Source organism: Thamnophis elegans, chromosome 8 (genome assembly GCF_009769535.1).
Source record: "Thamnophis elegans isolate rThaEle1 chromosome 8, rThaEle1.pri, whole genome shotgun sequence".
NCBI classification, from domain to species: domain Eukaryota; kingdom Metazoa; phylum Chordata; class Lepidosauria; order Squamata; family Colubridae; genus Thamnophis; species Thamnophis elegans.
In genome coordinates this window covers 72,026,323-72,053,595 of record NC_045548.1, presented here as the reverse complement: position 1 = coordinate 72,053,595, position 27,273 = coordinate 72,026,323, and the positions used below count along the sequence as shown (strand labels likewise).

Here is a 27,273-nt window from a genome sequence, read left to right as displayed (position 1 = left end):
TCCTTCCTTCCTTCCTTCCTTCCTTCCTTCCTAAGTTATTTCCATTTTCTTCCTTATATAATATTTTCTGTTTCAACATAAAGTGCCTTCCTTCCTTCCCTCCCTCCCATCCCTTTCTTTATGTTTTCTTTATGTTTTCTTCATGCTTTCTTTTCTTTTTCCTCTGCTCTTTTTAAATCCCCCCCCCTTCTTCTCCTCCTCTACATTTAGGTTGGATTAGTTTGTACAACAGTCATCAAACTTCTGAAGTAAAAATAAATAAATAAATCATATTTAAGAAGAAGAAGAAAAAGGAAGACGTTTTTAGTTAAGTCAAACGTTTTAATAAAAGTTTCATCTTTTAAGATTCGTCCAACACATCCAATTGTAACCTTAACAGTAAAGAATATCACCCCAGCTGCTAAAGGTTCAACCAATCTGAGAAGCATTGAAAAGACAACAGTGCAGCAAAATCCAAAAGACACAACTTCCTCACGACCTCACCGCCATTGCTTTGGTACCAAATCTTTAAGGAAGGGGCGCCAGAAAGGAGGAGGAGGAGGAGGAGAAGGGAACCAAAGAGACGCTCTCGGAGGCGGCGATCCCATGCACGAAGAGGCAGGAGGAGAGGTGGGTGCGCTGGCAGCTGCCCCGCAGACAACTTCCACACGCTTCAGGAGCTTCTGCCGAGCGACAGGAGCCCCGGAAGCGCGTGGAAGTTGTCTGCGGGCAGCTGCCGCTGCGTCCACGCTCTCGGAGGCGGCGATCCCATAGACGAAGAGGCAGGAGGAGAGGTGGGTGCGCTGGCAGCTGCCCCGCAGACAACTTCCACACGCTTCAGGAGCTTCTGCCGAGCAACAGGAGCTCCGGAAGCGCGTGGAAGTTGTCTGCGGGCAGCTGCCGCTGCGTCCACGCTCTCGGAGGCGGCGATCCCATAGACGAAGAGGCAGGAGGAGAGGTGGGTGCGCTGGCAGCTGCCCCGCAGACAACTTCCACACGCTTCAGGAGCTTCTGCCGAGCAACAGGAGCCCCGGAAGCGCGTGGAAGTTGTCTGCGGGCAGCTGCCGCTGCGTCCACGCTCTCGGAGGCGGCGATCCCATAGACGAAGAGGCAGGAGGAGAGGTGGGTGCGCTGGCAGCTGCCCCGCAGACAACTTCCACACGCTTCAGGAGCTTCTGCCGAGCAACAGGAGCTCCGGAAGCGCGTGGAAGTTGTCTGCGGGCAGCTGCCGCTGCGTCCACGCTCTCGGAGGCGGCGATCCCATAGACGAAGAGGCAGGAGGAGAGGTGGGTGCGCTGGCAGCTGCCCCGCAGACAACTTCCACACGCTTCAGGAGCTTCTGCCGAGCGACAGGAGCCCCGGAAGCGCGTGGAAGTTGTCTGCGGGCAGCTGCCGCTGCGTCCACGCTCTCGGAGGCCCAGAAGCGAGAGGACGTTCTCTGCTGGCGGCGCCGCTCCCCCGACCTCTCTTCCTTCCGCGGCGAATCCCATGGATTCACGAACGGACTCCACGGAAGGAAGAGAGATCGGGACAGCAGCGGGGAGGCCCAGAAGCCAGAGGACGTTCTCTGCTGGCGGCGCCGCTCCCCCGACCTCTCTTCCTTCCGCGGCGAATCCCATGGATTCACGAACGGACTCCACGGAAGGAAGAGAGATCGGGACAGCAGGGGGAGGCCCAGAAGCCAGAGGACGTTCTCTGCTGGCGTCCGCCGCTCCCCCGATATCTCTTCCTTCCGCGGCGAATCCCATGGATTCACGAACGGACTCCACGGAAGGAAGAGAGATCTGGTCTGGGCAGCACGCACAGAGCGGGAAAGGCAGCACCAAAGCCTGGCCGCGAGCGAGGGAGCGCGCGGCGAGCAGCGATGCCGGGCTGCTTCCTCCTCCGCCGCCGCCGGCGGCTGCTCCCTCCGGGACAGGAGAGCTGGGAGCAGCCACCCGAGAACTTCCACGTGGTTCCAAAGGTTTTGCCGCCCGTTCCAGCGCAGCACAGGGGCTGGCTGCGAACTCCGCAAGGGGGCTGTCTCCTTCCCCCAGCCCAGCGCCTCCCGATTCCCACGGTACCAAATTTAATACAAAACATGATTTACTCACCACCAGTGAGTAAGCGCAGCTGCCCAAAACAAAGACGAAATAAAATGGAGACTCGCGCATGCGTCCTCAGCTAAGGAGTCCAGCCAATCAGTGAGCTGGTTGGCCAGCTCACTGATTGGCTGAAGTCCAGCCAATCAAATCAGTGAGCGGCAGGCTGGGCTGGCTTAAATTTGTAGGTGGTAGCATAGAACAGAACGATGAGCCAGCCCAGCAGCTGATGGGCGGGAGCTGCAAGCGCCAAAAAAAGCGTGCCTTTTTAAAAAGCGGGCGGGACGCGGGAAAATGCATCAAAAAGCGGGGGTGTCCCGCCAAAAGCGGGACGTCTGGTCACCTTAGACTGGGAGGTCTCACACCATCTTCATCTCACTGCTGCAGCTGCTCAGGTGGTACCTGTGTTTGATTAGCATCAGATGATTCCTGGCTTTTTGACTCCTGAGGTTGGCGGCCCATCCCTTCTGTTGAAGCCTGAGTTGTCTGAATTGTGATCCATGATGCTATGGACCAAGCATATCTCCCCAGCACTCATTTTGAGGAACCCTGAGCATTCCTACATTATGCCACGTAAGATTGATCCTAAACCCCATTTTTGATTTATATTATGTTATGTTGTGTTGTGTTGTGTTGTGTTGTGTTGTGTTGTGTTATAGTATAGTATAGTATAGTATAGTATAGTATAGTATAGTATAGTATAGTATAGTATATCATAATAAGAGCCGAGGTGGCGCAGTGGTTAGGGTGCAGCACTGCAGGCTACTTCAGCTGACTGCTAGTTCTGCAGCTCGGCGGTTCAAATCTCACCGGCTCAAAGGTTGACTCAGCCTTCCATCCTTCCGAGGTGGGTAAAATGAGGACCTGGATTGTTGTTGGGGGCAATATGCTGATTCTGTAAACCGCTTAGAGAGGGCTGAAAGCCCTATGAAGCAGTATATAAGTCTAACTGCTATTACTATATCATATATATTATATTATATTATATTATATTATATTATATTATATTATATTATATTATATTATATTATATTATATTATAGTATAGTATAGTATAGTATAGTATAGTATTGTATTGTACTGTACTATATTATATTATATTATACTATATTATATTATCATATCATATCATATTATATTATATTGTCTCTGGAAAAAAATATTGTGGGGGTAAGACAGCCCTAAAACCCCTTGGGGTGTGTGTTCTGTTAAAATACAGCCTGTTGTACCTTAAAACAGCTTCTCCTGTACTGCCGTAAAATGGCTTCTACTGTACAGTGCAGTGAAATAGCCATGGTAATGGCTTCACAGTTCTCCACAAGGGGGCTCCCTCTTGCAAATCCAACATTAGAAATGACATTTGGTCCCGACATTTTTCACCCTATAAACAAATACCCAGGCAATGCCAGGTTATCAACTAGTGTTTATATAAAAGTATAAATGGATATCTTTATGTAAAGTTTTTTTTTTAAGTAAAGGCCAGCATGGATGACTTATTCTTGGAGGAGGTAGAGATTAAGGAACACATTTTTCCCTTAATGCTATTCTCATTTAAAAAAAAGAAGAATCAGGTAGTATCTGGATGAGAGATGCTAACTTGCATACAGTAGAATGAACATTGCAAAGGATGAGGACCGTACATTAAGTTGTCAGCAGAATTCAAGAGGAGTTGGACTTGGATTGTTTGTGACAATATCAGAACTTGAAGCTGATGATATGTTTAACTCCTCCCTCAGCTCTTCCTGCTCTTCTACAAACATGCCTAGAACAAACTTAGGGTCTGTTTTGTGACATAACTGGACAAAATACACCATAATAATCAATTGCTCTTGCCAGGGGTGGGTTGCTGCTGGTGTTACTGCCAGTTTGCTTCGTGCACGCACGCACCTGCCACACACTGCTTGTGCATGCACAGTTGCCTGTAAATTGTTCTGTGCATGCGCAGCACATTGCAAAATGTCTAAAATACATTCCAGCAAAGGCATGGGAGACCGGGGAACCGGTTTGGGGACTGGGCTAGCCTGCCATCCCTACTGGTACAACAACCCATGCCTAATTTCCACTACCGGTTTGCCCGAACTGGTGCAAACCAATAGCAACCCACCTCTGTTCCTTGCCATTATTGGTGATGCAGCTTGGGACACAGATGTGACTAAGATTGGAAACCTACTTGGTACTGTTGGGAGAAATGTCCTTCTGGGTTCAGCTCCAAGTGGGGGGGAAACACTGGAAACATGGAGGCTGCTTGGAAAGATGGTTTAATGGTGGACAGGACCACAAGGCTTGTGGTCCTGAACAGAAAAGGGAGATCACATCCTTCCAGATGTTGGGTGATGAAGAAAAAGAGAGAGAAGAAGGGCCTTGCTGGGTTTTTATACCCTGTTCAGCCCCACCTCTCTGTTTCCTGTTCCTGTGTAAGAAATGTATTCTGATTGGTTGTCAAACTTCCATAGGGATGCCGTACAGGGGCAACTCTCTAGGCTATGTTTTGAGTCCAAGTTTGATTGAATTTCCCGAAGCCATGTGGTGAGTTTCTGTCGAAGGTTAATCCTACCTTTATTATGTAAAGTAGACTAGCTCAGGCTTTAATGGCTCATTGGTACTGGAGGGGGGCAGGAAGCTGCAGGGAGCTACTCTGTCTTTAAAAACATGTTTCTCCCTTTTCACATCCAGGGAAATATAATATTCTGCCTTCTTAATATTTCCCAGGATATTTCAGTTTTCTAGCAGAGGGGTGAGTTTTAACTTCCTACAGTATCTTCCCTTGAATTATGAAAGAAAGGACTAAAGTCTATACAGAATGTGCATAAATCGGTGTCATCTTTAGTGAGTGACTACAAGAACTATTTTCCTTACTTTGGTTAGAAAATTTATAGCACTGCCAATCTTAAGTAACTCTGGGGGGAAAACACTACCCACAATAACCACATAATAAAATGAATATCAAAGAAGATTCCACTCTAAAAAAAAATATCACAACTATAAGATCTCCATGATGCAATGTTTCAAACTGACTCAAAACATCAAAGCGCAAATATTAGGCTCTGCTGTGGTATTGTCACGTTCAGGCTACACTCTTCATTTTTCTCTTAAAAAGAAAAAAAAAATCAGCACGCAGAGCAACTGGCCAGGTATTAAATTGAAGAAATAGCAATAGCAATGTGAAATGGCTCCCTTCTACAAAATACATTTCCAGAACTGAATGAGTCTATAATGTTTCCAAACCTATCTCAGATCGGGTTATTATTTCAGTAGATTACTGCAAACTCTTTCTGCTTTGTCTAGAAAGATTACTTAGTCCAGGGGAGAGAGAAAGAACATGTGGGAAAGAGGCTGAGGAAAAGCCTGCCTTAATTACACTAAGTATAAGTTGAACTGAAGAATTGCTTTGGCAGGCTTTCAAGATTGCTCCACATCCTTACCAGAATTAAAGATCATTCCGGAAAGCCAAGTAGTTCTTGCCCTGCCAACTTCAAAGGGCTGGCTGGCCATAAAATCTTAGATTCACGTTGTTGGCAGGGACCCCAAAGGTCATCAAGTCCAGCCCTCTGTATATGCCCCATCCTCAGTCTGAACACCTCCAGGGAAGGACCACTCTTCCTATCAGGAAGTTCTTCCTAATGTCCAATCTGTATCTGCGTCATCGAAATTTCATCCCTCCCAGGGACTTTCTCAGTTGCTCACCATTTTAATTCTTCAGTTATCAGTTGTCCCACCTCATTTTCAAAAATTGGTTAAAATTTAATTAATTTAATTTAAATTAAAAATAATTCATTAAAAGTATTAATTGGGAGGCTAGTGTGGGGCAATAGAAAAGATCAGCCTCCCTTCTTTCACTGTCTATAGTTTAGCAACAGCGATAGCAGTTAGACTTATATACCGCTTCATAGGGCTTTCAGCCCTCTCTAAGCGGTTTACAGAGTCAGCATATCACCCCCACAGTCTGGGTCCTCATTTTACCCACCTCGGAAGGATGGAAGGCTGAGTCAACCCTGAGCCGGTGAGATTTGAACAGCCGAACTGCAGAACTGCAGTCAGCTGAAGTAGCCTGCAGTGCTGCATTTAACCACTGCGCCACCTCGGCTCTAGTTTGCATTTCTGCTGTTAAAGAAATACCTACCAGACCTTAAAGACACATAATCTGCATTTGGAGCCCATTTTTTTGGCACGTGGTGAATTCCTCTGCATGGAATTCACTTCTTCACAGTTGCTTTATGCAAGGACGCGATGGCTCAGTGGTTAAAGATGCTGAGCTTGTCAGCTGAAAAACTGACAAAAAGGTTCAAAACCCAACCATTAATGAGTGAGCTCCCATTACTTGCTCCAGCTTCTGCCAACCTAGCAGTTTGAAAGCATGCAAATGTGAGTAGATAAATAGGTACCAGTTCTGTGGAAGGGTAACAACGTTCCATGTGCCTCGGTGTATAATCAGGTTGACCACATGACCACAGAAGCATCTTCAGACAAACACTGGCTCCCTTGGCTAAGAAACGGAGGTGAACGCTGCCTCCTGACTCAGAAATGACTTCACCTTTGCCTTCGTTGCTTTATGCAGTTCAATCCAGAATGGAATCCAGATGAATTATGATATCTGCCTGTGTTATATTTCCAAGAAAACTGTTGTTGACCCTACAGAGGCATGGGAAGAGGTGTTGAAAAAGGGGAAGATTTGGGAAGATGCCTTGGTAAGGCCATACTTGGAATACTGCATCGAGTTTTGGTCACTACGATGTAAAAAAAGATGTGGAGACTCTAAAAAGAGTGCAGAGAAGAACAACAAAGATGATTAGGGAACTGGAGGCTAAAACGTGAAGAATGTTTGCAGGAACTGGGAACGTCTGGTTTGATGAAAAGAAGGACTAGGGAAGACATGATAGCAGTGTTCCAATATCTCAGGGGTTGCTACAGAGAAGAGGGAGTCAAACTATTCTCCAGGGCACCTGAGGATAGGACAAAAAGCAATGGGTGGAAACCAGTGGTGGGTTTCAAAAATTGTTCGAACCTACTCTGTGGGTGTGGCCTCCTTTGTGGGAGTGGCTTGCCGCCCATGTGACCGGATGGGAGTGGCTTGCCGCCCATGTGACCGGATATGAAGATGCCGACAACACTTGTCAGAACCACCTTAAATTCCCTCACACACAGCACTGGCATGCATAAGAATATGATGTAAACTTGTTTTTTAAAAGGCATCTTTGGTTTGCGTTAAAACAACTTCAACACACGCAATGTTCTGATTGCACCACAAACGCAGTAGTCATCCTCACCTTTCACAGAGGCACTGAGTTTTATAAATATGAGCATGATAGTGTAGAATAATCCTATCCAAGGAGAGAAGCAACTGAGGAGGAATTTCCTGATAGTTAGAACAATGAATCAGTGGAACAACTTGCCTCCAGAAGTTGTGAATGCTCCAATAGTGGAAGTCTTTAAGAAGAGATTGAAGAACGATTTGTCTGAAATGGTATAGGGTTTCCAGCCTAACCAGGGGCTTGGACTAGAAGACCTCCTAGGTCCCTTCCAAGTCCGTAATTCTATTCTAAAAGTCCATCCTCATCCAGAAAAACATACATCCCGAGATTCCAGAATTAGAGTTTGGAGTATACCAAAATAACAAGCAACATTTATTTAATTCCACTGATTTTTGAGGATAAGACTGTGTACTAGAGGACAGGTGCCAATTTGGGAGGAATGGGGAAAAGAACAATGTTATTATTCAATGAGGACTGCCAAGGTACTAGATAATGGCTGAAAACAATAACAGGCTAAGCAAATTCTTCCTCCAGCAAGAAATCTTATTGTGTGGATGCAATTAAACACCTCGCCAAATAAAACAGTGATTGAAGCAATTATTAAAAATGCAAAATAAGGATAGGTGGTTTCATGCAATGCTGCATTTAAACTACAAATCAGGTTCTGTTCAGAATAACCCGGGCAAGGTAAATAACCATGAATGCAAATCCAAAGATTTGAAAAAACAAAGTTTTTCTGTTCAGATATTTGTGGAACTGGGACAGGAATGGGGCTAAATTATGAGACAAGCATGTGAAGGAAAATGGGCATGCAAGACAAAAAAAATCACCGAAAGGAATGCCAAGAGTCTGGAAAGAAAAACACACAGAAACCATCAAATGCTATTCCAATTCAGAAATAGAAATATCAGGTTGCCACGATGTAGAAAAGATGTGGAGACTCTAGGAAGAGTGCAGAGAAGAGCAACAAAGATGATTAGGGGGCTGGAGGCTAAAACATATGAAGAACAGTTGCAGGAACTGGGTATGTCTAGTTTAATAGAAAGAAGGACTAGGGGAGACATGATAGCAGTGTTCCAATATCTCAGGGGTTGCCACAAAGAAGCGGGAGACAAGATATTCTCCAAAGCACCTGAGGGTAGAACAAGAAGCAATGGGTGGAAACTAATCAAGGAAAAAAGCAACTTAGAACTGAGGAGAAATTTCCTGACAGTGAGAATAATTAATCAGTGGAACAGCTTGCCTCCAGACGTTGTGAATGCTCCAACACAGGAAGTCTTTAAGAAGATGTTGGATAACCTTTTGTCTGAAACGGTATAGGGTTTCCTGCCTAGGCAGGGGGTTGGACTAGAAGACCTCCAAGGTCCCTTCCAACTCTGCTATTGTATTAAGATCTTTAAAAACAACAGGTGGGCATATGCAGTGGTCCTTGATGTACAACCACAACTTGTAAGAGACTGGAATTTCCATTACTAAGGGATGCAATTGTTAAGTAAGTCATACCCGATTCTACAACCACTTTTGTTGCAGTGGTTAAGTGAATCTCTGCAATTGTTAAGTGAATCACACGGTCATTAAGCAAATCCATTTTTACCCATTGACTTTGCTTGTCAGAAGCGTCCCTGGAAAGGTTGCAAATGGTGATCACATGACCTGGGAGTGCATTAGAAGTACAGTAATGGCCAAAATTGTGGAAATCTTTTGGGGAAAAATGTACAGTATTTTTGAGGTTTGATGGCTAATAACACCACTTTTTTTTTTTAGTAATACCATAAAATAATATGCCAATGGAAAGATAATTTAATCAAGAATGTAATGCAACAAGATTTGCTCAATTATATGTATTCTATGAAAAGTTATAGCCAAATATAGCCAGCACTAAAACCCAGTTAATAGAAGCAATCATTCAATCTTGGTTTCATATTATAACAGCGGCAGAACTAAAAGACTTGGTTCACTGCATGGGAAGACACTGTAAGGCCATAAAAGTTACCCAACTATGGTGATAATTTTTCTATATCTCGTTTTTTTCTACGTGTTTCACTTTTTTTCTTTATAATTGCTATTCTAATAGCAAATACATCATAAAAGTTATTGCATTGCATTCTTGATTAAATTATCTTTCCATTGATATATGATTTATGGTACTACTCCAAAAAAAGTGGTGTTATTAGCCATCACGCCTCAAAAATACTGTACACTTTTCCCAAAAGGTTTCCACAATTTTGGTCACTGCTGTAAATGCATAAAACATTTCTGTGTAAGTCGAATTCTTAAGAGAGATACGGTAAATACATGTCGGTTTGCAAGCAATTTTGATCGTGTTACAGTCACAAGGGTGAGGACTGATTGTCACTTTTTTCAGTGCTGCCATAACTTCAAACGGTCATTAAACAAATGGTCATAAATCAAAGGCTGTCTGAAGAAACAAAATATTCCATGTAAACTTTATAATCTTAAATATAAGCAGTATATTTAATGCAGCAATAGAAGCATCAGCCCCTAAATTCTTAAGTGTGCTGTGATATTTCAACCGTCTGATATTTTATAGCAACTTTTCCACTTATCCTGTGTGTTTCAATATAGAGAAATACAGATACATTGTGTGTAGGATGCTGTCCGTTGTCCCTTGATCATACTTATATTTTTTGTTTAAATAGTTATTTTAGATTGTTGTTTTGGATTTGTTTTAACTGATGATTTTCCTGCACCCCACCCATAGATGGGCAGGTAGGCAAATTAGATAGATGAGAGGGAGAGGGAGGGAGGGAGGGAGGGAGAGAGAGAGAGGGAGAAAGAGAGAGAGAGAGAGAGAGAGAGAGAGAGAGATGGATAGATAGATGATAGATAGATAGGGAGGGAGAGAGAGAGATGAATGGATGATAGATAGATAGATAGATAGATAGATAGATAGATAGATAGATAGATAGATAGATAGATAGATGATAGATAGATAGATAGATAGATAGATAGATAGATGATAGAGATAGATAGATAGATAGATAGATAGATAGATAGATAGATAGATAGATAGATAGATAGATAGATAGATAGATATGGATGGATGGATGGATGGATGGATGGATGGATGGATGGATGGATGGATGGATGGATGGATAGATAGATAGATAGATAGATGATAGATAAAGATGATAGATAGATAGATAGATAGATAGATAGATGATTGATAGATAGATAGATAGATAGATAGATAGATAGATAGATAGATAGATGATAGTTATAGATAGAATAGAAAGATAGATATGAATGGATAGATAGACAGACAGAGACATGGATGGATGGATGGATGGATGGATGGATGGATGGACACAGAGAGAGAGAAAGATAGGAATAGACAGAGAGATTGATAGACACACACACAGAGAGATGAATTAATAGACACACACAGAGAGATTTCCCAATGTGAACAAAAAGCCAAAAAGTTGCCGTAAAATATCATACTTTATTTCTGAAGCAGAACATCTCAATTTAGGACAGGCAGAACTTAAAAACTATTTTATTAACATCATTTTCAGGAGAGAACAATTTGCTCAGAGGGCTGTAGAGATCAGCCAGGGGGGAGGCTTTGCCAACTTATTTCTTCGAGCAGCTGCAAAGCTTCAAGGCGTCCATGAAACCAGAAAAAAACATTCTGTCCAACGAAGCCAAACAAACTCAGACTCCACCCTAAAGAAAGAGATCTGGTTGCCTTTCACAACCTGAAACTCTTTGTGACGGCATAAAGTGCCCCATGGCGTTTTTCTGGTTACAATTTTACTCCCATCGACACCTTGATAGCTGACTTTTGCTATTGCATGAACTGCATTTCTATTTGATACCCCAGTGCATTCTTTTTAAAGTTCTCGTGTGTATTTATTGTTTGGAATAAAAATTAATAATCTGTGACAAATATTGCATCCCTGTGCCTTGATACTTTGTTCTGCAGCTTAATTGACCGTTCAACTGAATGGTCCATATTGCTAAGCAAGCAGGCATCCAAAATACGTTCATTGCACGTATCCAGCCCAGGAGCCATATCTTGAGGACCCCTGATTTAGTGCAATATAAAAAGTGCAAATATTTTTTTCTGTGGACCACCGGTTGGTGACCGCTGGCCTATTTAATGACTGTCACAAAAAAAAATTTCTAAAATTGGGTTGATCGCATGATGACTTAATATTATAATTTTGGGCTCAATTCTGATCATTAACTTGAAGGGTGCCCAAAATTTGTTCCTTGCAGCTGTTGCTATTGTGCAGATAAACTCCAAGAAGGATTGCGGATACCTGCAGATTGGGTTTCTAATTTATAAAGGGTTTATGAGTTCTTTTCTGAAACAGAAGATGCTGCAAAAATTTTGAAGGCTTCCAACAGAAACAGAAGAGAAGTTAACTATTCAACAGACTGCCATGCCATGTTCTCCTTTGCAGTTAAATGGTTCAAAAGAGAAGCCCCTATTAACTGGAACAATGGAGCATTTGAACGTTGCCACTCTTCCCCGCTTACAAAGTACAACAGCACAGTTCTTTCTGCAGAAAATGTTTGTACATATTTTACCATTTCATGTAAGCATTTAAACTGTTTTTCAAGGATCTTCCTCGTTGACTTTCAAAGCTTATTTCATCATCGTATTCTTTGGTTGTACGGCTATGTACAAATATTCATTGCTTTTGTAATAAGTGATTCTGAGGAAGTGTTTTCAAATGCTTGGTAGGAAAAAAAAACAAATCTTGTTTTTTGTATTTGCTTTCAGGTTTCCTATTTTTTCCTCTTCTGGTATGAATGGCGCATGTGGTGTTTGCATGTTTGCATGTGTATGGAGAGAGAGGAAGAGACAGAGACAGAAAGAAACAGAGAGAGGGGGGAGAGAGGAAGAGAGAGGGGAAAGAGAAAGAGTACGAGAGAAAGAGGGGGAGAGGGGAAAGAGGAAGGAAGGAAGGAAGAGAGGGAGAGAGGGAAAGGGAGAGACAAAGAAATAGAAATAGGAAGAGAGAGAGAGGAAGAGACAGAGACAGAAAGAAACAGAGAGGGGGAGAGAGGGAGGGGAAAGAGAGAAAGAGAAAGAACGAGAGAAAGAGGGGGAGAGGAGGAAGAGGAAGAGAGGGAGAGAGGAAGAGAGAGAGGGAGAGACAAAGAAAGAGAGATGAAGAGAGAGAGAGGAAGAGACAGAGACAGAAAGAAACAGAGAGAAGGGGAGAGAGAGAGGAAGAGAGAGGAGAAAGAGAGAGAGAAAGAAAGAGAAAGAAAGAAAGGGGGAGAGGGGGGAGAGGAAGGAAGGAAAAGAGAAAGAGAGGGAGAGAGAGAGGGAGAGAGACAAAGAAAGAGAAAGGAAGAGAGAGGAGGAAGAGAGAGAAAGGAAAGGGAGAGAAAGGAAAGAGAGAGGAAGAGAGAAGATGTCATTAATAAAAAAAATCAATAATTTTTTTTGGAGGGGGGAGACACCTATTCTGTTTAACTTGGTTGATGAAACCCTGCTTACAGACCAATGTTGGTGTCGTGGTTAAAGTGCTGAAATAGCAACCGCAAAGCTGTGGGTTCTAATCTCTCCTTAGGCATGAAAGCTGACTTTGGGCCAATCACCAGAAGACAATGAGTTCTAGTCCCACCTTGGGCATGACAACCAGCTAGATAAATTTGGGCCAGTCACTCTCTCTCTCAGCCCAGCTTATCTGGAAGCTTTCAAGAAGAGACTGGACTGCCATGTCAGAAATGGTGTAGCGTTTCCTGCTTGGGTGGGCAGGAGAGCAGGAGACCCTACACCATTTCTGACAAATGGCAGTCTAATCTCTTCTTGAAAGCACCTGAAGGCCGGACAAGGAATAATGGATGGAAACTGAGCAAGGAGAGATTCAACCTAGAAATAAGTAGAAATGTTTTGACAGTGAGAGCAATCAACCAAGAGAACAGAAGTTGCCTTCAGAGGTTGTGGGAGCTTCATCACTGGAGACTTTCAAGAAGAGACTGGACTGCCATTTTTCAGAAATGATGTAGGGTCTCCTTCTTGGGCAGGGGGGGTTGGACTAGATGACCTATAAGGTCCCTTCGAACTCTGTTAATCCGTTAATATCAAATCATTATGAATCTCTTCATCAAAATAAATCAATAAACTCATTTTAGACAAGCCTTATCCAAATGGGGTTGAAGAAAACCCCATTTTAGGAAAATCCATTCTTTCTCGGTGAGACACGGCTTGCCTTTATTAAGATTGTACCTGACATTTATGTTCTCATCAATTATTACATTAAAAACAAATTGTTTTCTTTTAATACTCCCTGATTGATGAGGAATGCCTTTTAGTTGATTAAAAAAAAGGCTTTTGAGTCCATTTCCTCTAAATTGATGGATTGGAAAAGGCAGTTCTGATCATAACTCCTTCCTTGTTCTGCAGACAGCAGAGATGAGAAATAGATGTTTGTATATCTGCGCACTTGTGTGTCCATGCGCACATGTGCGGGGAAGGGGAAAGTATAAAAATATCTTGTGGTTTTAGGCTTCCTTTTTATGAGGTGTCAATTATTATTTTTAAAAAAGTTGTTAATATTCAGGTAAATCAAGAGTATGGGGTGCTCGCTTCGGCAGCACATATACTAAAATTGGAACGATACAGAGAAGATTAGCATGGCCCCTGCGCAAGGATGACACGCAAATTCGTAAAGCGTTCCATATTTTTTTATGCAAATATCTTTAAAAGAAGGATAAAGTTTACTCCTCAGTTATTCTTACTAGGTATATGTACTGACTTTACAGTGGTAGAGACTAACTTGATTCTGCACCTAATAACGGCAGCAAGACTGTTGGTGGCGCAATACTGGAAGAAGGAAGACTTGCCTACAACTCACGAATGGACATTGAAAGTTACAAACTTAGCCGAGATGGCTAAAATATCGGCATATATTAAAGACCACTCAAATGAGAGATATAAACGAGACTGGAAAAAATGGATTGACTATATACAAAATAAATACGGGACTAAGAAATTCCAGTTAGCCTATGCTTAAGATCAGAAATGATTTAAATTGTTTAAAGATGGTTCAGCAAGAAGAAGCTAAGGTCAATGCAGAATGTCATTAATTTCTTTCTTTCTTTCTTTTTTCTTTTTTGAATAGATTTTAGACTGTGTTTGTTAAAAATTCATACCGTATACGGGTTCTGGGAAGTCGGGGGGGGGAGGGGGGGGAGGGGGGTTGGGGGGGAGGGTGGAGGGAGGGAGGGGTATAGACAAGAATTTGGTGGTAAACTAGAATTATTTTGACACACAAAAAATTGTACTTCGATGTCTTACTGATTGAGGAATGATGAAATGTTTGTTTTAAAAGAAATAAAACTTTTGAACTAAGAGTATGGGGTGTTTTATGGATTATGCAGGGCTGTGGGATTTGCCAGTCTTTATCTATATACAGTGGTGGGATTCAGCCAGTTCGCACCTATTCGGGAGAACCGGTTGGTAACTTTCTAAGCAGTTGGGAGAACCGGTTGATGGAAGAAATCTCCTTTTGTTTTTTCCACTTTACAGGGCTAATCCTGTAAGGAAGGCAGGACGGAAACATCCTGGTGTTGTTCCTAGCGTTATCTTTATTGCCCTGCTTACAGAAACCGCCTCTCTGGTTAACCCTTACGACATTGTAACAGCTAAGGCAAAGCGTCCATTGACCTGAGTGACATTGAGTTGGCCACACCCACCCAGTCACATGACCACTCAGCCACGCCTACCCAGCTGGTCATTAGGGCAGAGAACCGGTTGTTCAATTATTTGAATCCCACCACTTTCTATATACCACTAAAACTGTCTGACCTGTAACCAGGGGTGGACCAGCTGGCCAGTATGCATGTGTGCGCTGGAACCCGGAAGAGCAACAGGCGACGGCTGGCGTGCCTGGAAAGATGGCTCTGTGTGCCACTTCCGGCACGCATGCCGTAGATTCGCCATCACGGAAGTAAACAATATCATAAAGCAGTCTCTAGTAGGTGTCAAACTCAAGGCCAGCAGGCTGAATCTAGCCCGTTGGGTGCTTAGATCTGACCCATGGGGCCACCCAGCCAAGAACCAGCCTGCAATGCGTCTGCCAGTGAAAACTGTGCTCGGGAGGCCATCCCGAGCTTTGTTTTCACTGGCAAAGCTCTGCAGGAGGCCGTTACAACCGAGAACTGCAAAGGGAAAGGCTGTAGGAAGTTAGCGCTCACCCTTCTCCTGGAAACCTGAAATGTTTTAGGAAATATTAGAAGGGCAGAATATTTCCCCTAAAAGGGAGGCAGAAACTCAGCTTCCCCCCCACCCCACTTTTGTCAATGGGCCATTAAGGCCTGAGCCAGTCTGTTCTACATAACAAAGATCTCTCTCCTCCAGGCAGAGCTATAGGAGGAATTGCCCAATGCCACATCATTACATCATCACCCAGCAAGCCTCAACCAAGCCTGGGACACAGACAACGTACAGAGTTGCCCCTGCATGGCCCCATGGGAGTCTGACAACCAATCAGAACACAAGCTCAAATTCAAAAGCCCAGGGAGGGCATAAAACCCGGGCACTCTCAGCATCTCTGCCCTTTTTTTGCCCAGGACCTCAAACCATGTGATCCTGTCCACCATTAAACCATCTTTCCAAACGGCTTCCATGTTTCCAGTGTCTTTTCCCCCACTTTGGAACTGAACCCAGGTGGACATTTCTTCCAACCAGGGAAAGAGCAAAGGAGATCTAGATCTAGTCTTCATTTGGGCCAGGGGTGGGTTTCTCGCCCCGTTCCAACCGGTTCTGTTGGAACGGGGCCGGTGGCGTCCTCGTGCACGCGCGCAGTGCACGCATGCGTACTAGCGTCTGTGCGATGCTCCAGCTGCTCCTGGAGGATCGCGCAGGCGCTGTATGCGTCCTGCGCATGCGTGGAAGTGCAGAACTCGTCAAAACCGGGTAAGAAACGCAGGCGTGCAGGTGGATCCTTCGGCGTTCCCGGAAGTTACTTACTTCCGGGTTCGCCGACCAACCGGTTCGCGGGGACCGCCGCAAACTGCCTGAAACCCACCCCTGATTTGGGCTAATAAATAGAGTACGTTCCGTGAAAAGGAGATGGCTTCTCCAAACTTGGCAACTTTAACCCTTGAAGACTTCAACTCCTACAATTCCTGCCACCACCCAGCATGTTGGCTGGGGAAATCTGGGAGTTGAACGTCCACAAAGTTGCTAAAGCTGGAGTCCCTGCCACAGAGAGTTGGCTTTTACATGTGGGCAGAGGTGGGTTCCTACCGGTTCAGACTGGTTCGGCCGAGTAGGTAGTAACACGGCTACCCACACACCCGAACCGGTTCTATTGTCGGCGGCTCCATCTTTAATTTTGCTTCTGCGCATGCGCAGAAAAATCTCCGTGGCAGAAATGTCATTTTTTCTCCATTTTCTTACGTCCTCTGGATGTGCAGACCTTTTTAGATGTAAATGCGCACACGTGAGGACAGCACATTTGGTGTGCATGCGCGCGAAGCGAGCCAGTGCGTACGAAATATTTTGCTCGCCGAACCGGTAGTAATGCCCGTAGCAACCAGTGATGGGTTGCAAGTAGTATGTCCTGATACGGGCATACCAGTGCCTGCCGGGAGCGCCGGATACCGTTCCAGTACGGTTCTCCAGAGGAAGCTCATTACCTGTTTTTGAGCTCTTCGGCGCTTTCACATACGTGCATGGAGCAGCTGGAGCATCGCGGAGGCATTGTGGAGGTAAAGACGCATGTGGGTGCATGTGGGAGACATCGGGCTCTGATGCACTTTACCAGTTGCAACGGAATCCGGAACCCACTACTGGTAGCAACCAGAGGTGGGTTCCTACCAGTTCGCACCTATTTGGTAGAACCGGTTCGTCAAATCTACCGAACCGGTTAGAAGAGGTTCCACCAGTGGACCCGGAAAGCAGGCCACACCTACAGAAGAGGTTCCAAAATTTTTTGAAACCCACCACTAGTCCTTGGATATGATTATTCTAGACTATCATGCTCATATTTATAAAACTCAGGGCCTCTGTGAAAGGTAAGGATGACTACTGCGTTTGTGGTGCAATCAGAACATTGCGTGTGTTGAAGTTGTTTTAACGCAAACCAAAGATGCCTTTTAAAAAACAAGCATACATCATACTCTTATGCATGCCAGTGCTGTGTGTGAGGTAATTTAAGGTGGTTCTGACAAGTGTCGTCGGCATCTTCATATCCGGTCACATGGGCGGCAAGCCACTCCCATCCAGTCACATGGGCAGCAAGCCACTCCCACAAAGGAGCCACACCCACAGAGTAGGTTCGAACAATTTTTGAAACCCACCACTGGTAGCAACCCACCCCTGCAGGTGGAGTTGAGTCTTTTCTCCTTATCCCTTTATTCCCAAGTGGAATGTACTCCATTGTAAGATGGCTGACTAAGAGTAAACTTTTCTGGGACAGCTTCCTTAACGGGAGATTAAGGGAGGGCTGCTCCATGGAGTCCTACAGCTGCATATTTCTGCTTTCCATGAATGCAATGTGGCTTCATTTCGGTAACTAGGCAATTATTTCAGGGAGCAGCAGCCCCTACGAAGGGGAATAAAGTCACTGGTCTTGTAAAAATCCCCTGAGTGTTCAGAAAACCTTGTTAAGTCCAAAATAAAGATCTGCTTTGTGCCTCCACACTTCTCATAGGTATCTTATTTCAGGAGCCTAGTCCAGGGTTGGTTTGTTTTGGGTTGTTTTTTTTGGTAATAATAACTGTAGAAGGGGAACACCCTGAATGGACTCTGCACACAATGGAACATATTTAAAAATTCTTTCTGGCAGGCCAGCCTTAAATTGCTTATTGTAAATTTCAGTCAGGAGGGAGTGTTTAAAACGTTGGATTTCCCTTGTTAGAATCGCTGTAACGTGAACATATTAATAAAACCGGGAGAGATACTGCAGCATTTAAATAGTCAAGAATACTTGAAATAATGAGCTGCTGCAAAAGATCAGGAATATTACTGTTACATCTATCTATCTATCTATCTATCTATCTATCTATCTATCTATCTATCTATCTATCTATCTATCTATTATCTCTCTATCTCTCTATCTCTCTATCTCTTTATCTCTCTATCTCTATCTCTATCTATCTATCTATCTATCTCTATCTCTATCTCTATCTCTATCTCTATCTATCTATCTATCTATCTATCTATCTAACTATCTATCTATCTATCTATATCTAATCTATATCTATATCTATATCTATATCTATATCTATATCTATATCTATATCTATCTATCTCATCTATCTATTATCTATCTATCTATCTATCTATCTATCTATCTATCTATCTCTATATCTATATCTATACCTATACCTATATCTATATCTATATCTATATCTATATCTATATCTATATCTATATCTATATCTATATCTATCTATCTATCTATCTATCTATCAATCATCTATCTATTATCTATCTATCTATATCTATATCTATATCTATATCTATATCTATATCTATATCTATATCTATATCTATATCTATATCTATATCTATATCTATATCTATATCTATATCTATATCTATATCTATCTATCTATCTATCTATCTATCTATCTATCATCTATCTATTATCTATCTGTCTGTCTGTCTGTCTGTCTGTCTGTCTGTCTGTCTGTCTATCTATCTATCTATCTATCTATCTATCTATCTATCTATCTATCTATCTTAGTTTGTCAAACATGTACAGGATAGCAGATATAAGTATGAACATGGACATGAACAAAGGAAATGAATACAAGTAAATGGGGATGCGGTGGCTCAGTGACTAAGACGCTGAGCTTGTCAATCAGAAAGGTCGGACGTTCAGCGGTTCAAATCCCTAGCGCCGTGTAATGGAGTGAGCTTGTAACGTTCCCGTGGTTCGTCCATGAGGCCAATGTGGAGAAAAGACAGGTCACGATCTTTCTTGGGATGGAGCGACCCAGATTGGGCGTCTGAGAGCCCCTTTTATTGAGATAGGACAAAGGCAGGAGGAGCAATAGCATGTGAGTAAAAACAGCCTGTAAAAGTACAATTTCTAATCTACTGCTCAGAGAAGTTCTGTCTATATATGGTCAAATCCTGGACATCATTGGTAGGGCACACCTCAGAATGTTATGTTATAAACTATCAGGATGTTATGGCGTTTTAGGAGTTTGTTTTCTCCTGTGTGGTTCAGCGTGGCTCTGCATGCCCTGGTATGAACTGGACCATGGGTGCCCCACACCTACACAAGGAACTATATTACAACATGAGCTCCCGTTACTTGCCCCAGCTTCTGCCAACCTAGCAGTTCAGAAGCCCATAAAAAATGCAACTAGAAAAATAGGAACCACCTTTGGTGGGAAGGTAACAGTGTTCCGTGCGCCTTCGGCGTTTAGTCATGCCGGCCCCATGACCATGGAGATGTCTTCAGACAGCGCTGGCTCTTCGGCTTCGAAACAGAGATGAGCATCGTCCCCTAGAGTTGGGAACAATTAGCACATATGTACGAAGGGAACCTTTACCTTTAAATGGGGACAGTAGGACAGGAATGGTAGGCACACTGGTGTGCTTATGCACGCCGCTTTTACGATGTCTTAGGAAAGGGCTGAGGTCCACGGCAGCCAGTTTAAGGTTGAAGCTGTGAGGGTTTGAGGATGTAACAACCGAGTTGGGTAGAGCATTCCAGGCGTTGGCCACTCTGTTGCTGAAGTCGTATTTTCTGCAATCGAATTATTGCTGTTATTAAATTCCCAGGATGACATGCTAATGGTTTCACATTGTTATGTTATGCCTTGAATTTGATTATAATTTATCCTGAGCCAGTGGTGTATAGTTCCATGTAAACTCTGGCCGGGTTCCCACTTGATACGAAACCATTATGTGATTTTTATATTTGGCGTTAGATCAGTTGTGATTTATTCAAGAATAGATAGTTAAGCCAAGGATGACTTCATGCAAAGAGTGGATACCATCAAAAGTTATCTGTTGACTCCTAACCGTGCATGAACATAAGCTCATTGTCCATATGTCTGGCAGATAGAAAGAAGTCACGCTATATCAACCATACCTGAGTTGCCAAAATCCACTGATGGATTGATTACTATATTTTTCTGAGTATAAGACGCACTGGAGTATAAGACGCACCAAGGTTTTGAAAGGGGAAATTTTTTTAAAAAGTTTTTGCGCTCTGCAAACCTCCCAAAAATAGCCTGTTTTTCGTGAAAACAGGCCTATTTTTTTCACAAAAAAAGGGCATGAATAGCCCTTAGGAGGCTTGTAGAATGTTCCGGGGGGAGCAAAAAGAGCAGAAAACGGCCTGTTTTTCATGAAAACGAGCCTTTGTGGTCAAAAAAGGACATTAGGAAGCTTATAGAGTGCTCCTGGGGGCTGGGAGGGGCAAAATTGAGCAAAAAACGGCCCATTTTTTGCTCATTTCTGCCCTCCCCAGCCCCCAGGAGCATTTTGCAAGGCTCCTAAAGGCTATGCATGGCCATTTTGGTGGTGGGGTTTCAGGAGGCCAAAAATGTTGTATTCGGTGTATAAGACGCACCCAGATTTTCAGCCTCTTTTTTGATGGAAAAAGGTGCGTCTTATACTCCGAAAAATACGGTATGTACTATCATAGTGTTGGCGAACCTTTTCAGCACCAAGTGCCAAAATTGGAGCTCATGTGTAGGGGAGCGCTGGAAACCGGAACAGCAGCTCCCCAATGCACATGTGCATGCCAGTTACCTTGTCTTCCAGTTTCTGGAATGCATGTGTGTGCAAAAGACTAGCTGGCCAGCATGCATGCGTGCCAGGGAGCTGCTCTTCTGGGTTCCTGGTGCTCCCGCACACACAAAGACCAGTGCAAAGAATAGAACCTGGAAGAGCAATGGGTGGCGGCTGGTGTGCCCTGAGAGATGGCTCTGAGTGCCACTTCCGGCACGCGTCCCATAGCTTCTCCATCACAGCACTATCACATTAGAGCCATGATGGCTCAGCAATTAAAGACACTGAGCTAGAGATCTGACAGTCTAGGTTTGAGACCCAAGTATTGCACAATGGGTTAAGTTCCCGTTACTTGCCAGATCTCCTGGCCGGATGCCCTTCCTGACACCACATGGAGTTCACAGCAATTTTTTTTCCCTTTGTGCCCTAGGAGAAAAATATCTGCCACTGCCTAGGATTGAATTCTCGACCTTCTGAGTGGGAGGTGAGTGTCTTCACCTGTGGGAAGTTATCATCCAGCCCTCTCCCAGAACAATGAAATATCCTAGGAAATATTGAAAAGGCAGAATATTTCTCTGGATATGAAAAGAAAGAAACATGTTTTAAAAGACAGAATAGTTGTCTGTAGCTTCCTGCCCATCCCCACTTTGTTAATGGGCCATTAAGAAGGCCAAGCTAGTCCACTCTACATAATAAAGACTTCTCCACCAGCTACAGGAAAGCATGATAATATTGGCCCTTTACTCAACTCCCCACATGGCATCTGAGAACTCAACCAAACCTGGTTTCAAAACAGCCCCTGCATGGGAGTCTGACAACCAATCAGAATACATTTCTTACACAGGAACAGGAAACAGAGAGGTGGGACTAAACAGGTTATAAAAAGCCTAGCAAGCCCCTCCCTCAGCCCTTCTCTTCTTCTCCACCAACATTGAAGCATGTGATCACCTTTTCTGTTCAGGGCTCAAGCCATGTGGCCGTGTCCAACAATAAACCATCTTTCCAAGTAGCCTCCATGTCGCCAGTGTCTTTTTCCCCACTTGGAGCCGAACCCAGAAGGACATTTCTTTCATCACACCATTCGGCCACAACCACGCCACTCATTTTGTCATCATTGCAGGAGCACAGAAGGTCGATCAATCTACCTCAAACAGAGCTTCTCACTTGTTGTAGCACAAATGGCAGTGTGAGAACAAGTGACATTTACCTGGAGAAAATTGGCAGAGGACAAAGCTTTCCATAATTACACTTACCTACAACTAATCAGCCTCTTTACCTCCTAATATTATGCTTTCAAGCTGGGTCCCTCTTGGCCTTGAGAATCTGATCCGTGGATGATGGGGCAAATATCTGGGGAGGAAGAGATGGGAATAATTACTTTGGTGAACTTCTCTGATGCTGAACATGATACATATTTGCCTAGAGACAAGGGGGGTTATTGAATTAAATAATTCCCCTGATTAAGAGATGCTATAAATTAATTTTACTTTAAGATCCAGGACAATGAAATTAATAGAGCAGGAGAAAGGGTGAGCATATCTGCCAAGAAACCTTTAACTGCTGAGATGTAACAACTAATTATTTGCTGCGTCCACTCATGAATTACATTTTATTTTTAGCCCAGTTGCTTGGAATCAGGCACCACCACTCTGGGTTTGTATGTTGCTTTTTGCTGGTCTTTGAAAATGCCTGAAGTGGTTCTTCGCAAGACTGGATCATGTAAGGTAAAAGGTAAAGGTATGTGCTAGTCATTCCTGACTCTAGAGGGCGGTGCTCATCTCCGTTTCAAAGCCGAAGAGCCAGCGCTGTCCAAAGACGTCTCCGTGGTCATGTGGCTGGCATGATTAAATGCTGAAGGTGCATGGAATGCTGTTACCTTCCCACCAAAGGTGGTTCCTAGTTTTCCACATTTTTACGTGCACATTTTTACGTGCTTTAGAACTTCTAGGTTGGCAGAAACAGGGACCAGTAATAGGAGCTCACTCCATTACGCGGCGCTAGAGATTCGAACTGCCGAACTGCCGACCTTTTTGGCTTGCAAGCTCAGTGTCTTAGCCACTGAGCCACTGTGTCCCTTGTATTGTAGCAGAAAATGAGACAAGACCAGCTCTTTGTCAGAAGGAGAGGTTTATTTGCGCAAAGGTTCGGTAGCGATTGGTCAAGCAAAATCTGAACCCCGAAGGGCAGTTGTTTACAGTCTTTTATACTCTTAGACAATTTATCGATCATCCCAAAGTACCTGGCTTTCCTGTGTCATGTAGACCCCCCTTCCTGTGTCATGTAAACCTCGTACCCCATCTCCCAAAACAGAGACATGACATTCATTACACATTTACTTCCCCACAGGGGGTATTGGTACCAATATCCTGAGCCGAGGTGGCGCAGTGGTTAAATGCAGCACTGCAGGCTACTTCAGCTGATTGCAGTTCTGCAGTTCGGCTGTTCAAATCTCACCGGCTCAGGGTTGACTCAGCCTTCCATCCTTCTGAGGTGGGTAAAATGAGGACTCAGATTGTTGTTGGGGGCAATATGCTGACTCTTAGAGAGGGCTGAAAGCCCTATGAAGCGGTATATAAGTCTAACTGCTATTGCTATTGCTATTATTCATTTGCTTTAGTTAGGTGAAGCAAACAGAACAACTAATCTTAAGGGTAATTATTCCTTTTTCCCATTCCACATGGTAAAGAAACTTTAATACCCACATAATCTGTCTAGTTATCAAATTCTCTTTTAGTATCATGTAGGAGGCATTAAAAAAAACCCAGCTCTTGCGATAATTACAGTTGGATGTGGACTTATGCTTCGGCCTCTTAACTGCTCTTCCCACCGTGACATCTTGAAACCTGACATTTTGCAACATGGTCTGGAAAATCCTCCAGGTATGAGCCAGAATACAGGGGTGTCCTCGAATGAAGACCACAGTCGAGACCAAAATCCCCGTTCCTAAGGGAGAAGTTGTTCCGTGAATTTTGCCCCATTTTACAACCTTTCTTGCCACCTGCAGCTGTTAAATGTGTCATAAAAATACCCCAATAAAAACAAAGGGAAACAACAAGCAATACATCTTACTTTGAGATCAGAGGTTTACTGTTGCAGGAGCAATTAGGAACATGAATAGCCAACATAGCAATGCAATTGCACAACTAAACTTACATCATTAAACCACTGCAAAGGGTTTCTAATGACAAATAGCAAATCCTACAAGGACTGCTATTTGGCAAAGGACTCTATTCTCATCTCAAGCCACACTACCGCATTTTTCAGTGTATAAGAAGCTCCGAAGTATAAGATGCACCTAGCTTTTGGGGAGGAAAACAAGGGGGGGGGGGATCTGCTTCTGCCTCCCAGCAATTTGCCTCCTTGCAACAAACAGCAAACGGTCAGACAATATACACTGTTTGCAGTGTTACATTTCAGGCTATACTTGTACAGATGCTGTTAAAATTGATGTGCTTTCTGGAAGTATACATTATTCTCTGCTATTTAAAGGAAGATACAATAGCACTGGGGCCTCTTCGGATCAAGCCTTTATTTTAAAAAGCTTCTTCGTTTTGTTAAGCTGTCTAGAACAATAGGAAAGCAGTCTTTCAAAAATAAGTCTAATAATTTGAACATTTTATAGTTATAGTTATTTATAGTTATTGATTTACTTTGCAGCAAACAGCCTGATTAGCACAAGAAAAAAAAAATCTGCTTCTGCCTCCCGGCAATTTGCCTTGTGGGGCAAACAGCAAGTTTCACTTTCAGTTTAAGGGCCTCCCGACGATCAGCTGTTTCAGGCTGCAGGGATTGCTATAGCCCAGTGGTTCCCAAACTTGGCAACTTTAAGACTTGTGGACTTCAACTCCCAGAATTCTCTGCTGGCTGGAGAATTCTGGGAGTTGAAGTCCACAAGTCTTAAAGTTGCCAAGTTTGGGGACCACTGCTATAGCCTATTGCAGCCTCCGCAAGTCTCATTTTCCCCGTTTGCTTCAAGGGGGTAAATTGCTGGGAGGCAGAGGCCAAAAGGTGGGGGACGGTGGGTTGGTGGGGCTACATCCAGTGTACAAGACACACCCAAATTTTCACCCTCTTTTAGGGGGGGGAAGGTGCATCTTATACTCTGAAAAATACAGTACTTATACCTTCTTTTTTACTGACCTACACATTCCATCGTTTCATTTCCTTGTTCTTTCTTACTGACTGTAACTGAACGTCATTCTCTGCAAACACCCGTCTACATTTGATGCTCTCAGCTATTGTTACCTTCAATTCCTCATTTCTCACTGTCTCATTCTTCCTGCTCTAAGTATATCCCTATCAAGTACAAACTTTGCAGAATATGCAGGCACAAGTCAGGCCATACCAGAAATATGTCTGGTACATTTTGCAATTATGTGAGTTTAAAACTTTGATTCAGTGAGGCCTGTAAGCTCAATCCAAGGCCTCTTATCTGCAACTTTCATAAATACATGCCAGTTGCCAAGCATCTCAAATTTGATCAAAAGACCCCAGGAATACTGCAAGGATTGTAAATGTGATAAGTAGCCAAATGTCACTTTTTTTTCAGTGCCGTTATAATTTTGAATGGCCACTAAGCGGATTGTAAGGCGAGGACTACTACCTGTAAGCCATTTCTCTTTGAACAGTTCAGCAAAGGGGAATTACGCGGCTCCATCTTGTCCGGGAAAGTTGGAAGCGTAGGAAGTTAGCGCCCACCCCTCTCCTAGAAAAATTAATATTCTTGGAAATATTGAAAAGGCAGGATATTATATTTTCCCTGGATAAGAAATGGAAAAAACACGTTTTTTTAAGGCAGGAAACAGACTCAATTTTAATAGCCCCCCCCCCACCTTTGTCAATGGGCCTTTAAAAAGCCTGAGCTAGCCTACTCTACATTACAAAGGTAGGATTAGCCTTCCACAGAAACTCACCACATGGCATCTGGGAACTCAACCAAGCTGGGGACTCAAAAGACACACAACTTACAGAGTTACCTAAGACCCCCTGCCCCCGGGAGTCTGACAACTAATCAGAATACATTTCTTACACAGGAACAGGAAACAGAGAGGTGGGGCCGAACAGGGACTATAAAAAAACCAGGAACCCTTTGCAAGCCCCCATTTTTTTCCCCTTTTCTGTTCAGGAGCTCATGCCATGTGATCCTGTTCACTATTTATCCATCTTTCCAAGCAGCCTCCATGTCTCAGCGTCTTTTTCTCCACTTGGAACTGAACCCAGATGGACATTTCTTCCAACAGAAGTATGCTGTCTCAAGTCTTGCTTTATGTACACTTTTCTTCTGAGTAAAATTATGGTTGGTTGGTCACTTAGTCAGCCAGATGTTTAGATCTGGCTTTTTTTGTCCAATGATCAGTCCTTTCTAAGAATCTGGGATAGGCAGATGTTGTCAGATGGTATATTAAAGGTATCATCTTAGTTTTCAACTCCTCCAATTCATTAGTCACTTTACTATCAATGCTTCAAGTCCAGGATATAGTTAGGAAGGAAGGAAGGCTGATGCCTGCAAACTACCAGTTGTATGTTTTCTAGAGAGAAAATAGCTCTTGATAGCTAGTGTTTCAATATAGAGAATGGGGATTCCCCCCCACGCGGCTACAATTAGAGGTGATTTTTGGCCTTCCTGTTTTTTTTCCCACTGCTCAAATTATGAAGGCTAAAACCTGCTTTGTTAGCAAGCCGGAGTGGATTTAAATCAGTTGCTTTTCTCTTTTTAATGCTTCATTTTATGTTTGTTCTCTTTAGAACCAGAGGTGGGTTGCTCCCAGTTCAGCCCAGTTTAGCCAAACCAGTAGTGGAATTCAGGCCTGGATCGCAGAATTGGCAGCGACCCGGGCCTGCCACGCCACCAAACCAGGTTCCTCGCTGCTGCTGGGCCACCGCCATTTTGATTTTTAGTGACTGCACGTGCGCAGTTCACTGTAAATTGTTCTGCGCGTGCACAAAGAACAATTTAATCGAAAAGCACACGTGCACAGGTTGCACACCGGTAGTAAAACCGGCAGCAACCCACCCCTATTTAGAACTACCGTGTTTTTGAGAGTATAAGAGACACCTTTTTCCCTCTGATGAAAGAAATGTCCTTCTGGGTTCGGCTCCAAGTGGGGAAAAAGACACTGGAGACATGGAGGCTGCTTGGAAAGATGGTTTATTGGTGGACAGGACCACGTGGCTTGAGCCCTGAACAGAAAAGGGGATCACATGCTTCAATGTTGGTGGAGAAGGAGAAGAGAGAGAAGGGGCTTGCAGGGTTTTTTATAATCTGTTCGGCCCCAAA

The 27,273-nt window shown here is 43.6% G+C and overlaps 1 non-coding gene across 1 annotated transcript; it reads left to right on the top strand.

Annotated features, from left to right (window-relative positions):
• Nucleotides 1-13,872: 13,872 nt before the first annotated feature.
• On the top strand, nt 13,873-13,979 carry LOC116512827. The gene has a single exon (XR_004255931.1). It is a non-coding gene; the product is annotated as a U6 spliceosomal RNA (small nuclear RNA).
• The last annotated feature ends 13,294 nt before the right edge of the window (nt 13,980-27,273 follow it).